We start from the raw sequence: 17207 nt of genomic DNA, 5'->3' as shown, positions 1-17207 counted from the left end.
GTATAGAACTAAGGTGAATGGTGTGACATTTCTGATGTAACATTTCAGTCTTTGATCAAATTATCTTTGATGTTTTCTAGTTTCTTGTATAGGACTGAGGTGATATTGAGATTGGTCTTTAGGTGCTCTACAGTTGCTTGTAAAGGACTATGATGAATTCTTTGTTTTAACTATAGGAGCTTTCTAGTTGCTTGTAAAGGGATAAGGTGAAAATTGTGATTCTATTATTTATACTTTTATTATCCTAGGGTAGGTAATCTATGTGTACATTGGGAAGTGGCTTTCAATGGAGGTTGGAGCCCAGAGTGGCTACCTAGGTAACCCATTGTAAGTTGTTTTAATAAATGATAATATTTTGTTAAATGGATTTTAAAATGAATTAATAAGAGTCATTTTTTATTCTCGCCCATGTCCTGAGCACTAGTACATGCTAGGATGGGAGTAGAGAGGATGCTTGGTTGCAACCTTGCTTCATTAGTATGCCTTTTCTATACAAAAGAATATTGGTGCCAAATAGAGACATTAGGGGGTAGAGTCTAGAGTGGTTGCCATGTTAACCTTAGAGTTGGCTCATGTGATGACAGTTGCCCACTTACATAGTAGATTTCCTATGAGTCTTTGTTGCCTCTAGGATTAGATGATACTTGTGTCTTGGTACCTTTGAGATAGTTTTCTTCCAGGTGTTTCCTTGACCTAGATGTTGCTTTTGACTTGTGGTTTGATATTTGTATGGGACTTGATTTTATCTCCTCAGTGCAGTGGGAGTGGGCCATTTAGGTTCCACAAGGTCTAGTGGTAGTGTATTTTTCTTATACTATTGAGATCTCACCGTTGGATGTCATTGTTGGATCAACCTGTGCAGTTGATCCTTTCTCTTTGATCTTATATTTCTATTGGATGTTTATATCCTGTTATACTGTAATGATTTAGTATAGATCTTATGAGATGATGTATTTTATATATGTTGTATATTCTTTGAGCTTTCCATACCCTATGACATGTACAGTGAATGATTATGCATTTTGGTTATGCCAAGTGGCAGCTTATGTAATTATATATTTATTTAAATAGATTTGTACTTATAGTTATTCTTTGATGTGGATTTTTTATATATTGGATTTAGTATTAATTAAACATAAATGTGATTCAATGTCATGGAACACTTAGGAGATGTAATCTATTTATAATGGTTGTATGTATGGGAGTTAATGCTTTCAATATATGGTATCTATTGTTGTTTAATTCTTATCTTAAAACAAAATGTTTGACAAACTTAGTTAAACTTTAAGTTAATTTCTTTTGGGTTCCCTAGCAGGGTGTTACATCTAGTATCAGAGCCCGAGTTTCTACATTGGGAACTCTGGGTAAATTGGAATGTCACTAGTTGTCAACTGGTTAACTTAAAAGAAACTTAAATAGTTTATGTATCTATTATAATCAAAACACTTTGAACTTCATATTCAATTTATTGAAACATAGAAAAAAGTAGAAACTTGAAAAAGTCTTGAGTTGGATTTTAGACATATTTTCTTATGATTGTACTTTATGGTGGTATGCCTTTTTTGACCTTGTGAGAATTTTTGTTGTTCTTACTTGGATGTTTTAGTGGAGTCTTATCCTCCTACAAGGGGAAAGGGTTCAATGGGACCCACACAACGAGTGCTAGATTTTTTATCTTTCTTGTAGACTTCCATGAGTAAGCCTAAGTCTAGTAGAGGGTGGATGTAATGCCTACGCCTAGTTGACTTTTCATGTTGGATTGCCAGATTCTTTTAGGCATGTTTTATGATCATCGGTACTTGGTTACCAGATTTGATTAGTTGTTATTTCATACTCAGTTGATATATTTGATGAGTTATTTAGTTATTTCATGTGTTCATGATTATTTTGATGATGATATATGTATGTTCATTTAGTGATTTCAATTATCTCATGATGATTAGTAGATGAATTATTTATATGTAGTTATATGGTTACTTATCCCATACTTGCATGTGTATGGTGTACTTGTCTATTTTACTATATGATTAACATTCCTAATGTGGTTGGGGGAGGGAGTCGTACTTGTCTATTTTACTTTATGATTGATGTTCCTAATGTGGTTGGGGGAGGGAATTGTAGTTACTTGCTAGTTGAGATCTATATGATGCACCACTTCCCTCCATTGCTTGTTTAGTTTAGATTATATGTGTATGCACATGCATGGATTTTATGCATATTTCAAGTATCGAGCATTGACTTCCCTCATTTTCTTGGATGAGCATGCCCTATCAAAATATCTCAATGGTTAAAGTGGGGAGATAATTCTTGGGTCCAAATCCTAACCTTAAGCCAATTGTCCTAGAAAGTATGACATGTATCTGAGTTGTTTACCATCTAAATTCGTCAAGTGACGTGAATTCGTGACTTTAACCTTGGAGTTGGATTATGTTCTTTGCCTTTAATTGATATGTTAGTTTTAGTCTTGTGGGTATGTTGTGATTTTTAGTTATAATCAAATCAAATTAAAAGAAAATTTAATGAATTTTTTATAAAGAAAATTCAATATTTAATTATATTAATTAATTGAGAAATTAATTAAATAACATAACTAAATTTAAAGAATCAATTAAAGTTAAAATTTTGGTGTAATTATATTTATTTTATTTAATAATTATTATTTAAGAGTTTCATTTTAATAATAAACTCTAAATAATATTATTAGTTAAATTAATAAAGATTTGATTCAAAACATCTTGTGATTTAATAAGAGAGAAACAATTTATTAATAAAGATTATTTTATTTAATTGCAAAAGTTGGTGCATGAAAATTAAAATATAATAATGTAATTAAGGAAAAAGGGTTTCGCGTAATTGTAAATTCGAAGCCCTAATTTCAGGAAAAGCTCTTTATTAAGGAATTAGAGTTCATTTCTCCACACTAGGATTTGGAGGAGTGAATTCTCAAAGAAGAGAGTTTTCATAAAAAGGGAAATTTCTTGCAAGCTCTATGCATCTGTTATTTAGCATCAGATCCAGGTAGGATTTTGTGGGTTTTGCAAAGTAGATTCATCCTTTGAAATTTCTATCTTCTCCATGTCTGCTTATGAATTTGTTTTCAGAATTTCAATTGTGTTGAAACCCTTGATGTAAATTTCATTGTTCCTTGTTTTGAAATCATTTGTATATGAATAAAGAATTAAAAAATAGCATTTTGTAAATTTTTAGTAGATTTTCATTTTTTGAATAGTTTCCATTTTTAGTAGGTTTCCATTTTGTGAAATTTTATTTTTTAGTGAGTTTCCTTTTTTGGAAAGTTTTCATTTTTAGTAAGTTTCTATTTTTGGAAAGTTTGCATTTTTAGTAGATTTATGTTTTGGGAAAGTTTCCATTTTAGTAGTTTCTATTTTAGGAAAGTTTCCATTTTTAGTAGGTTTCCATTTTTGAATTTTTTTAGCAAGTTTCCATTTTTGAAAAGTTTGCATTTATATAAAATTTCTATTTCAGGAAAGTTTCCATTTGTAGAAATTTTCCTTTTTAGGAAAATTTTCATTTGTACAAGGTTTATGTTTCGAGAAAGTTTCTAATTTTAGCAAGTTTCCATTTTGGGAAATTTTTTCCAAAGATTAAAAAATAGAAAATTGTTTTGCTAATAATTGATAATTATTATTATTAATAATTTTATTAAGTATTGTTATAATTTTAAATTTAATTATTTGAAAATTTAATTTATTAATTTATTATTTAAATATAATTGTAAAGTAAATTGAAAATAAAAAAATTTAATTGGGAGAATTAATATTTTCTTTTATAAGCTTGGATGTGTTTGTATGGTTTAGATATACAAAAATGATTTGTAATACTAGGGATATTTTATTATTTGAAAACCTTGGTAATTATAATACTTTCAAAAGATGAGCACATGAACCCTGATTGTAATCGAAAACTCTATAAACTATAATATTTGGAAACAAGAATTTAAACCCTATTTGTATGTTGAACTCTTATGTTTGAAGAAAACCTAATGAACTATGAATTGTTAAGAGTACTCGAGAATGTTATCAAACTCATGACTTGAGAACAAAAATGACAAACTTGAAAACCTATAGTGAAAATTGAACGTATGTGTGTTCAAAACTAAATGAATTATGGAAGTTACATTGTTATGTACTTTTGTGATGTTTATTGTATTGTATGATTTGGGGTTCGGGTTTCACCTAGTACTTTGACTAATCAACATGTTTACTGCAAGCTTGGGGGTTTTGTTCTGTGATGATGTTATGTACACAATCTTTTATACTTGATCATTGTGATGTAGTCATGTGTCTTCTATGATGAGTTTGATCTATTGGTTGTTATTGCTTTCCATTTCTTGCATACAACTAAGGTAAATGGTGTGACTTTTTTGGTGTAACCTTTGACTCTTCGATCAAGTATATTTGATGCTTTCTAGTTGCTAGTATAGGATCGAGGTGATTGTTGTGTTTTATCCTTTGGTACTTTCCAGTTGCTTTTATAGGATTGAGGTGATATTGAGATTGGTCTTTAGGTGCTTTCTAGTTGCTTGTAAAGGACTGAGGCAAATTTTGTGTTTTATCTATAGGAGTTTTCTAGTCACTTGTAAAGGGCTAAGGTGAAAATTGTAATTCTATTATTTGTACTTTTATGAGCCTAGGGTAGGTAATCTATGTATACATTGGGAAGTGGCTTGCAATGGAGGTTGGAGCCTAGAGTGGTTTCCTGGGTAACACATTGTAAGTTATTTTAGTAAGTGATAATATTTCATTAAATGAGTTTCAAAATGATTTAATAAGAGTCATTGTTTTTCCTTGCCCTTGCATCGAGAACTACTACAAGCTAAGATGGGAGTAGAGAGGATGCTTGGTTGCAACCTTGCTTCATTAGTATGCCTTGTCTATATGAAAGGATATTGATGTCGCATTGAGATGAGGGCCAGAGTCTAGAGTGGTTGCCATGGTAACCTTAGAGTTGACTCATGTGATGATACTTTCCCACTTGCATAGTAGATTTCCTACATGTTTGTTTTGCCTCTAGGGATTAGATGATACTTGTGTCTTGGTACCTTTGAGATAGTTTGCTTTCAGATGTTTCCTTGACCTAGATGTTGGTTTTGACTTGTGGTTTGATATCCATATGGTAGTTGAGTTTATCTCCTCATCATAGTGGGTGTGGGCCATTTAGGTTCCATGAGGTCAAGTAGTAGTGCATTTTTCTTATACCATTAAGATTCGATCATTGGATGTCATTGTTGGATGTACATGTCCAATTGATTCTTTCTTTCTGATCTTATATTTCTATCGGATGGTTATATTTTGTTATATTGTACTTGATTCATCATAGATATTATGAGATGATGTATTTTATATAAGTTGTATATTCTTTGAGCTTTTCATACCCTATGGATTGTACAGTGGATGATTATGCATTTTGGTTATGCCAAGTGGCAACTTATGTAAATATATATTTATTTAAATAGATTCATAGTTATAGTTATTCTTTAATGTGTATTTGTTATATATTGGATTTAGTATTAATTAAACTTGAATGTGATTCAACATCATGGAACCCTTAGGAGATGTAATATTTTTATGATGGTTGTATGTATGTAAGTTAAATGCTTCCACTATATGTTATCTATTGTTTAATTCTTATCCTTAAAAAAATGCTTGACAAACTTAGTTAAAATTTAGGTTAATTTATTTTGTGTTCCCTGGCAAGGTGTCACACAGTTAATGACATCAGTGAGTGCCTGAGCCCTAGCATCACACATATGATGTTTTGACAGAAATATAGATTATCGAGGGGGGATGGGGGTTGAATCAGTAATCTAAAAACTTAAGTTTCCAATTGGATATTATTTCTTACTTTAAACCATGCATAACAAAGCAATAAAGTAATGTTAGATAGTAATAGTAACAATGCACAAAGATAACTCATAACACCGTATTTTGTTAACTAGGGAAACCCTGGCCAAGGGAAAACCCTAGTGGGGATGATACCCACTAGTTAATATACTGAAATATAAGTTCCTTGTTAGAGGATTGACCTTGTTAGGAGTCAATGAGAATATTTAGTATGTGGAGTCCCTATTGGGAGATTCCAACTCTATTAGGAATTGTAGTATAGTAGATACAAGATGAGCCCATTGCGCAAATATGCACTTCTAATTACAAAAAGAGATGAGTACTCAAACAAGTAATCAAATAGAATATAAGTATTGTATCTTCTTTCTTGACTAATCTCTTATCTTCAGCTCAATCTCAGATCTCCAAATGGCTCATATAAAACTTAACATAAATCTCTTTCAAAAAAGTTTCCATATAATCACAATCTTGCAATTTGCATTTCCATAATTCCCACTTCTTATCACAAAATTTCCTTTGCATAAATACCATGCCTTTACAAAAATTTCACTTTGGTCAGCTAAGACCATGATCTTTTTTTCCAAATTAGAGTAAACATCTAGGATGTTGGCCCTAATTGGACAAGTAATTATCTTGTAAACAAAATAATCCTTTCCTTCAATTTTGTTGTCCTATTTCACTTCAAACATGATTATCTATGTTTTGCACAAACTATACTGACTTCCAAGGTTATACGCATCATCATCAATATGTATATTATCTCAATCTAACTTCTCTAGTCATAATATGACATCATTAACAAGTTATAAACAAAACAATATATTTTTGTAAACCAAATTGTATACTTAGACATATTTCTAATTACCAAACACTAAGTATCTTTATTTTTGAGGTTTCTTGTAAGCATGTACATCATGTGTTGCTATAAATGACAAAAACTACATATCACTATTAACCAATTGTCAATAATCTCCCCCTTTGGCATTGATGGCAACAAAATAGGGAAAATTGGCTAAGTGACAAAAACTTAACTCAACAAAACATAAATAACACCTTATATTACAATTTATCCAACATTACATAAGCTCCCCCTTTAACAACAATGACTGCAATAATATTCTGCAAGTACTCCCAATTTACTATTCTACTTTCCAATTTTTTGCATCTACTACTCCCCCTTTAACAACAATGAAAAAGGTCAAAATGTTAGAAATCTTGTCCAAAAACTATCCAAAAATGTTGTCCTTCCTTATGTTGATACGATCTTCATGCAATCATAAAATTTTTCCTTTAGACAATCCATACCCTAACTCCATGTTTCCTTGGTGAACTTGGCTAAGGTGAGAATTCCACATAAAGCATATGATTTAATCTCAACTACATTAAGATGTGAAAATAGGAAGTTAGAATATGTGTCCTTAGTCTTGAAACTTTCCTCTAACTGCTTCTGAATAAAAGATAATCTTAGAGCAATAGATTCTCTAAAATCTGATATCCTCCTTAAAATATGTTCCTTCTAAAGTTCTAGTTCCTTGATGTTACTATGAATACTGGCCACTTGTCCTTTAAAATTATCTACTTTGCTAGATGGATTTTGGATCTGGCTGGGTAAAGCCTCTAGCTCACTCATATTTCCTTCTATCTAACTATCAATGTCTTTGGTCATTTTGTATGATAAGGTACACTTAATATACAAAGTTTTCCCATCCTATTGGAATTTCTAAAGTTCCTTTATACAATTATCAAGATTAACCAAATCATTCTTGATATTTTGATAGATGGTGCTAAGAAAGTTAGCATCATGGGAAATATTTTCCTTTTCCTCTACAACATTCAATAAATTGGTATACTCTTCATCAAATAATTTCAGCACTGCTTGTGCCCTTTGTTCAGGATCTGATTCAGTGTGTTGTACTGCCAAGTTACTGTGCAGTCTATCAATAACTTCCATTAAAGTTTTTTGTAAGGTTTTCACTATTCTATTATTTTATATAATCTTAAATAAGGATGAGATTAGATTTGGGTGATCATCATCAGTAGTAGCTAAACTAGCAAGGGAGAGTGGAGTGGATGAACTAGATGGTTTAGTATCATCCTCTCTTTGTTTCTTTGATGCTTCTTTCACTCTTCTCTCTTCTACCTCATTCTTTTCCCTTTCCTCTCTTTCCTTTTACTTTCTTCTCTTCTAATTTCTTCTTCTCATCTTCCTCAATTTTATTCCTCATCTCTTCTTTTGCTATTCTCCTCTTTTCTTCCTCTTCCTTTCTCACCTTGTCCTCAATATCCTTGGTGTCTGGTTCATTAAGTTTGGAAACACAAAATGGATTGGTATCATCAATGTTAATGGTAACATTGGTTTGATCAATTTGCATAGTGTCACCACTTACTAACACTTTTGAGGTTCTAGGTGTTGGAGGAGATGTTGTCTTTGACTCTATCAACATTTGATTGATAGTTGCTGCACTCTCACTTCTTATTTTATCCATTTTCACCAACCATAAATAGAAATGGTTTCAATTTATTCCTTAAGTATGGTGCAAGTTTATTCATTAATCTTTTAATTTCTTCTTCATCATCAGTCTTGCAAATAGTTCTAAGCATAGACATCTAAATTTCTAGATCTTCTTCTCTTGCAAGAGCCTTCTTTTGAATGAGTATCTCATAGACTTTCTGGTTAATTATGCTCTCAAGATGCTTCAATTTCATATTATTTTCTATGCTATATCTCATAATAGATATATCAATCTAATCCTTTTCAAAATTTCTATACAAATCATAGAACTTGTTCATCTAAACAAAGTTTCCTTTATTAGCAATAGTGGTGCTGATTTTCACTATCTTTGGCTTCCAAGGTTGTTGAGCTTTGCTTGTTGATTGCTTTGCTAGAGTCACTTTCTCTACTTTCTTAGTTTATTGTTCCTCTATTTCTTCATCACTAGAATCAATTATCAACTATGTTTTCTATCTTTTTCTTGGTTCAATGGCTTGTTTTTTGTCCCTATTTATCTTAGTAGTTACTACTTCCACCAGTCTTTCAGATTTTCTTTTTGGTTCATTGGGATGAACATCCGATACTGTTGCATATGAAATGCTTTGATCCAAAAATGTCTCTGCAACAGATACTGACAAAGGTTGAATGTTCAATATTCCTTACTTCATGTCATTTTTCTTACAAACTTAGATTCACTCTCTATCATTCTGGCCTCTGATAGTGCCTTCTTCATTATAGACTCTACTTTCTTGTATGATGCCTTCTCCACAGATGCTTGATAAGTTGACTGTGTGATCTCATCATATGTACCAAATTTGTATTGTGCTTTGTCTCTAACTGAATTCAACAATGAATCAATATAACTAATTGCTATATGATTATTTAATTCATAACCCAATGGATCAAGAAATGTTTCTTGAGGTTCCACTACTTGAATATATGTATAACCTATATTAACCAAAATACAAATGTCATCCTTAAATATATGCACAATTATAGGTGCAATTGTAAATCTTTGTTTAATTTCATTTTGATATGTTCCTATTATCAGGTTGCCACTATCTAATATCTTATCTACATGATGCCTTCTACATACTTCTATAATCTCCTCCATTGTGCAATTGTCACTACTCATTATGTCTATGACTGATAGATAAGGAAATATTTTAAGTACATGAAGGAATGTGTGATTGATCAATGAATGGAATCTAAACACACCATTCTTTGTTCTCTTCATCTTTTTCTAGGTTTTCTAAGAGTTACATTCTTAGTATTTCACTAAGATTCACTTGCTCTTTCTCTACACATATCTTATATGCTGCATAGATGAATCCTACTAAAAGTTCATCAATCTTTGAACTTGCACAAATAGAATAAGAAATAATTCTACTCATAAATCTTATATCATCTTTCTTTATGGTGTTGATCACCATAACCTTTCCATTACACACTACTTTAGTATAAATTTCAACTTTCTTCTTGACCAATTTCTCACCTATAGGTACACTATCTTGTTTACTATGACTAGTTACCTCATAAATAAGGTCAGCATAAATATCAACTACATTATCTTGCATCCATAATTTTTCATCATGTATCCTACTCAATATGATCTATGTCCACTCATCTATATCTAACTCATGGTAGAAGTGATATTTAAACAAGTCTAATTCCCTTAAATTTTCAAATCTAGGCTTCACAATCATGTCATGGTTGAAAACCAATTGGATATCTTTGTTCATGAATTCACTACCAATAGACTCAAACTTACTATTCAAATAACTTCCTACATCTCCAAGATATACTACATTGTTTGGAGTGATAGACAATGTTGAGTTAGGGTTTCCTTTAGTAGGTTTTATAGAAACAACTTTTAACTTAGTCCTATCCTCATTCTCAACATTTTTCATTACTAACATATCCATGATTTCATCAAACAAGAGCTTTTACCAAAAAAATTTGCAAAAAAATGATAAAATACCTCTTTCCAAAAATAGGGTTTTCTTCAAAGTCACCTTAACAAGTTCCTTTTAAGTGCTCTTCACTTGGGATGTGTTCCCAATGAAGTGAAAATCAATTTTGTACTCCATTTTTTCCATCAACTTGAACTTGCATTAATTGAATACTTGCAAACATGAAAAAGATTTCAATTAGATTCTATAATCAAATAACTACTCAAGATCATCTATCCAATCTTCAAATGTCACCTAAGGTTTACTATAGCCTCCTTTCATCATGACAAACTTCCTTCCGTATCACAAAATTCTCTGTAAAAACATACTTTTCACCTTCTATTATAGGATTAACCTTTACTGTAATATCAGTAACTTTGAATTCCTTCATAACTTGTTTATATGAGCTCCAAATTACAAGAAAGCTTAGTTACCATCTAAATTTAACTGGATACATCTTTTCCCAACTTTGCTACCTCTAATTTGGTCTCTAGATGAAGTTCTTGAAGTTTGATGTTATGAACAAGCTTAATTCAACTTAATTGAATCAAACTCAACAATTGACTTCAATCTTCCTATCTCATCATCATCTAGATTTTATTTTAAGATATCTACTCCTTTTACAAATGCCTCATTAAGTTCTTCTCAAAGTTGACTAACAATGTTTATGTGTTCCTCATTGTCTTTGTTAGTTCTAGAGTTCCTTTCATAGTTTCTTCTGTCATTTCCAATGTTCTTTCCACCATTCCTTCTATTCCCAAAGTTTCTTCCATTGTAGCTTCTATCTCTGATGTTTATATTCGTTTTGTAGTACTTCATTGTGTGTCCAAAGTTGTTGCATAACTAACATACAAGTACTCTACTTCTAGGGTTCTACTTATCATCGGGTGCATGACAATTTGAGCAATGTGTCCTAAGTTGTTATACTTATAACATACAATTTGTATTTTGTTTTCATAAGATATTCCTTTCATGTTCTTCTATCTATAGGGTTAGTATTTCTAGACATTCTACTATTTCTTCTATTATTATCATACTTATGTTTTCTACAATCAATTGCATTATGACCCATACCATGACAATTATGACAATAAAAGTATTTAACATGATTAAATGACTTATTAGTACAATCTCTTTTCATATGACCTATTTCATTATATAAAAACCACTTACCTCTAAATTCATGCCTAGTTTCCTTAGGAGATTTGAGATGCTTTGGTTCATCCAAAATTTCAACTTCCTTGTCTTGTTTCATTTCTTTGGACTTTTCAAAAGATTGACTGGATTCAATCTTATCATTAGATTTGTCTTTTTCTTTCAGATCTGATCTAATCTTAGGTTCCTTCACAAATATGTTACACTAATATATTAGAGGTCAATTTGCGACATCAATTTGTGACGGTTGGAAAAGGTAATGTGTTTTTGGATATTTTTTTTCAAATATAGCCTAATGCCATCGCAATTGCGACGTCAGGCATCGCAATTGCGACGGACATGGGATATAAGAGGAAAAAAAAATCGAAAACCCTCATTTGAAAGAAACCATGTGAGAGATCACAGGGTTCTTCCAGAAAGGAAAGGCGAGAGATCACTTCAGCAGAAAGGAAAAGAGGGGCATTGAGCGAGGCAAACTCGACGCATTGAAAGGGCTGGGCACAGACCCGCATCGGCAAGGTGCAAAACAAACAAACAGACATTCACCTTATGGAAATTTTTAATTTTTTTTCCTTTCCCAAGTTTGATCTTGTAGATTGACTAATTTAAGTTCATTTTACTTTTTTTTGTTCTTCCTTTTGAGGGAAAATGGGAAATGCTAGTTTAAATGTCAAAATTCCAGTAAGGAAATTTGTCATCACACATATTCCTTTTTTTTTCTTTACCTCAGTCTAAGTCTCAGTTCCTCCTTGCTTGCGGGCTCTCGCAATCTCCCACTCTGCTATCAAAGTTTTTGACTACCTTCTACTATCTAATTACCACTATCGGGTTTCATACCCGCTCTCCATTCTTCCATTCTCGAGCTCCCTCTATCGGGTTTCTCCCCTCATTACACATTAGCTTTTGCATATTAAATCTCCCAAAAATACTCTTACCAACCTCCAAAACTGGTAGAGTATCAACCAATTTTAAGAACAACCTCTCACTCCATCGTTATTGGGCTCAGCCTCACATGCACCACTATGTCTCCTTTCCAAGTCGGGCTTTCACTTTTTTACTATCCTGACATTTCTCAACCATTTTTCATAGTGATAGGATGAAAATTGATTGTAAATCAGAGTAGATACAATTCAGACATGTCCTTCAGAATTACATAATCATGAACGTTGGCAATTAGTGATTAATCAAAAAATCACATTTTTTGGCTTCATCAACACATTCCTCGCAGCATCATATGAAGTTCCTTACACAATTGGCAAATGTGGGCTTAGCAAAACTTTGGTAAATTAAAAATTGCTTAAGTTTATTTAAAAACAACTTTCTGTTATACATAACAATTTTTCTACTATCCAATATTTTACTTGATGTTGTTTCTAGAAGAGATTGTATATGTTTTTTGAATCACAATGTTTCAGATCTCACTCTATGATCTATCATCTAGATGTTAGAGAGCAGAAGGTTGCTATGCTTGCTGGCATGTTTTGGCATGAGGGAGCAAGTACCAAAGTGTTGGGCCTATCATTCCTGCAGAGGGTGCTCCTGAGCTTCCCATTTCTACAAATGGTGTAACACTTGTTTAATTGCATGTTTACTTTGGCATGCAGATGAGCATGTGTAATATTTTTCTTGTAGATCTATTTATTTTTCTTGCAGGGAGACATAGCATAATAAAAGGAAATATGGTTAAAAGTATTTGTTCAGAGCTCATTTTCAAATTGTTTGAAAGATCACTCAAGTCATTCTTTAAATGTATGGATTTGTGGTTTTTTCTGTCAATGCAAATCATGATGTTGTTAGTAGGCTTAATTCCTTTTGATTACTATCTATGGCATTTTTTCATCTTCTTCACAGGGGCAGGAAAAACCATACAAAAAGTTTCAAGCAGCCAGTGTAGCTTCTGTTATTGCTCAACTAGTTAACAATATACCAAACAAATGCATCATTTATCCATCTGTATATTTTTACTATTTTTCTTAAGTTGACAATGCTTCCTTTTGAATCTATTTATGTTAAAGCAGGATGTATCAGCATTGACTGTAGTAGAAAAACAAGTTACACAGATGGAAACTTGCATTGTTGCACTTACAGCTGACATTTGACACTTGGAGTTGATATGCACATTTACATGAAATGCTGAAGTAAGATGCATATCAAATATATTGTCTTGAGTATTTCATGCCAAATTATGGGCTCTCTTGTTAAATGAGCATACACAGTTTAAATGGTATACTCTTACAAACTATTAGCTCTTTTGTTTCTCGCTTACCTAATTTCCCTATAGCTACGAGCAAAAAGTAACAATAAATATTTGACATATTATTAGTGTTGATCTTCTTAAGTTGGGCACTGATTTCAACCCATTCTGATTGATTTGTACAAATTCTTATAACCAGTTCCATATATTTAATTACATTTAGAAACTATCTTTTAATGCTTTATTTCAGTGTGCTACATATTCTATTTCATATTTGTGATATATGATGAAAGTATTATAGCATATGGAGGAACAGTCCATGAGTGGCGTGGCCAATTGAAATGGTTTTAGTTTCAATTTTACACCATTTGATACAAATAATCAATTTACCAATCCACCCCTAGGTTCATTCCATTTGCAGTAAAATCTTCATTACATAGAAAATGTTCACAAAATCTATGTCAATGCTCACACATCTTCTTGGACTTACGCAAATCTATGTCAATCCTCACACATTTTCTTGGACTTACGCAGGAACTATGCTGCCCTGTAGCTCTTGTTAAATATGTTATCAACTTGACTTTTCTATTAAAGGCTCTCATGCTGAATTGAATGCCAAGTAAAGAAAAAGATATTATACACTATTTTTTTGGTACCCTGTGTAGCACAACAAACTTGTTCTTACTATAAGAAAATTTTCTTTTCTTTTGTTTCATTGCAGATCTTCTGCTTGCACGGAGGTCTCTCCCCATCATTGGACACACTTGATAACATTTGAGCTTTGGATCGCATACAATAAGTGCGTCTATACACATAAGTATAAAATTCTTCTTTTCCTGCAACACATATAACAACAATTTTAAGTGCTTGCAAGGTATATACTTATGAATAAATATTACATCCTGATTTAAATGTATGAAAACAATTTTCATTCCTTTTAAGCTTCATTCATCTCAAGGTGCAATTCAAAAACTCAAGAATAGTGGCTTTTGTTCTTCAGGATACCTTTAGGGGAAGAGTATGTGAATGCCCCCTCGTGTTTGGAGTCTAGTTTAGAGGAGATGGCTATTTACACTGCTAAGGTTTGTTGAATCTAATTCTGAATAACATTGCTTGCTATTGTTGAATCTAATCTAATGTATATTTTAACTAGACTTGTAGCTTATATGTTTTAAAATTTTTGTTAGGCCTTGTAGTTTGTATAATTTGATTGCTGGAGAGCTTCTACAGCTAAGCAAGAAGGCCGTTGCACAAGTTATAGCCGCGCGCTCGGGTATGAAAATTGTTTTTTTTTATTCTAATGTATATTTTAACTAGACTTTTAGCTTATATGTTTTGAAATTGCTTTTAGTGGCTTAATGTTTTAAGGTCTCTTGAAATAAGACCTTCAGGTGGTTGGTCAAAGTTTTACAAATAATCTTAGGAATAAAGTCAAAGAAAGTATTTTTAAAATACTAAAGTATTTAGCTAGGTCTAAGAAGATTTGTGTACTTTTGATAGTTTTGCTTAGTTTTTGAAAGTTGTAGACCGAAGTTTTCATAGCCCAATTTTTGCTTCCTGCAAAGAACGATCATGTTAGATAATATAAGTGAAGAAAAAAATAGGGAGACAATCGCTAGATTGTGGTCTAACTTGAAAAGAAAAGGTGATGGAAAATGTTATTGTCCTTGCAATATTTGTAAGGGCTTAAACTGTAGAAGACTGCTAATCAAAACAGTTAAGAGACATTGTAGGGAGAATGGTCACATTGAAGGGGGGCATGACTATCATCCACTGGTCGTTCATTATATCATTTTAACAATTTATATACATATGAAATCACTTGATGATGAGTTGATGATCATGGTTTATTTATGTTAATCAATTTTATATAGGTTGATCTTCCCAGGGAAGTACATGATATGAACCACAACAATCCGAAGAATATGGTTTTCGAAGTGGAGGAACATGGAGGTGCAAATATCCAAGGTGAAGATAATGATCCCATGGAAGATGATGATCATGCGCTAGAAAACACAATTGAAGAGGATGGTATAAATACATTGATCCATGACACATCTAGTCCAAGCGTATCTGATCATGATGATGATGATAGGGCCTCGATGTACCTCTACATTAGAAGGCATACGAGCCCCTATACAAAGACTCCCAAACAACTCTTCTCTCTGTTGTATTGTTGTTGTTGAACTTGAAGGTTATGAATGGTTTATCCAACGTAACAATGTCACGTATGTTAAGGTATGTCATACATGTCTTGATAGTTAACAAAGGGTGAATAATGTACCACTAATATTTTTTATATTAACAACTTATATTTTTTGTTGTAGATTGATAGCCAAGTTTCTATTACCATCATCAAATATTCTACCTCACTCATATCGAGAATTAACTGCATTTATGAAAGATATTGGAATGGAGTATGAAGCAATACATGCTTGTCCCAATGATCATATTATATATTATAAAGAATAGGAATTTGAAACACAATGCCCTGTATGTCATACGAGTAGATATCAAACAGATTGACTAACAAAAAAGGTGCCTCAAAAGGTTCTTTGTTACATCCCCATTATTCCATGGATGCAAAAATTATTCAGGTGTAGTAGCTTGGCTGAATTTATGGATTATCATGCATGCAATAGAAGTCAAGATGACATTATTCAAATCCCTGTGGATGGTTTGGCATTTATGCACATAGAGGAAAAGTGGCAACACTTGAAAGAAGAACCTCGTAATCTCAGGCTTTCAGTGGCAGCAGACGATGTCAATCCATTTGGAGAGATGAGATCTGTTTACTCGGTGTGGCCTGTTTTTGTTATCAACAATAACATTCCTCCGTGGATGTCAATAAAGAGGGAGCACATTATGTTGGCAATGATTGTTCCAGGTATCTTATCATTTGATAGTTATTAATTTACACGTACTTACAAATCTTACAGTAAAACGGTCACAATAACTATGTAATGTTACTGTTCATTCAAGTCGGTAAATATCAAGTAAAAGATATGAATGTATATATTGAGCCTCTTATCGATGAGTTGGTGGAGTTATGGAACAGTGTCACTATGTAGGACGTGTCTAGACCAATATGACAAAGACAATTTCAATTCCATGCAATACTTGCATGGACAATACATGATGCCCCAGGGCTAACACATTTTTGTGGTATGTTATAGTGAATTCAAGTTGCGCACAATAATTCTAATTATAAAAATCAACATATTTAATAATCCAATTACATCATTATCTTGTAGGTCTTCAAACAAAGGGAAAATTTGCATGTCCAGTTTGTGGTCCAAAGATGAAATCTCGTCATTCAAAAAGTTTAGGAAAGCAGGTGTTTGATGAGTGTAGACACTTCCTCCACAAGAATCATAAGTATCGAAGTACAAAAAAACATCTTTTCAATGGGAAAGAAGAGACTACATCAAAGCCATGAAGAATGACACCTCGCCTATGGAAGTTGGAATATAATAGAATTAATTGTCGAGGTAATGCCATTCCACCTAATGGTTTATGTTTGTAATTTATATTTTTCTATTGTGATTTTT

Source organism: Cupressus sempervirens, chromosome 8, assembly GCF_028749045.1.
Source record: "Cupressus sempervirens isolate cs-2001-9-10 chromosome 8, ASM2874904v1, whole genome shotgun sequence".
Lineage (NCBI taxonomy): Eukaryota > Viridiplantae > Streptophyta > Pinopsida > Cupressales > Cupressaceae > Cupressus > Cupressus sempervirens.
Note: the sequence above shows the minus strand (reverse complement) of the source record.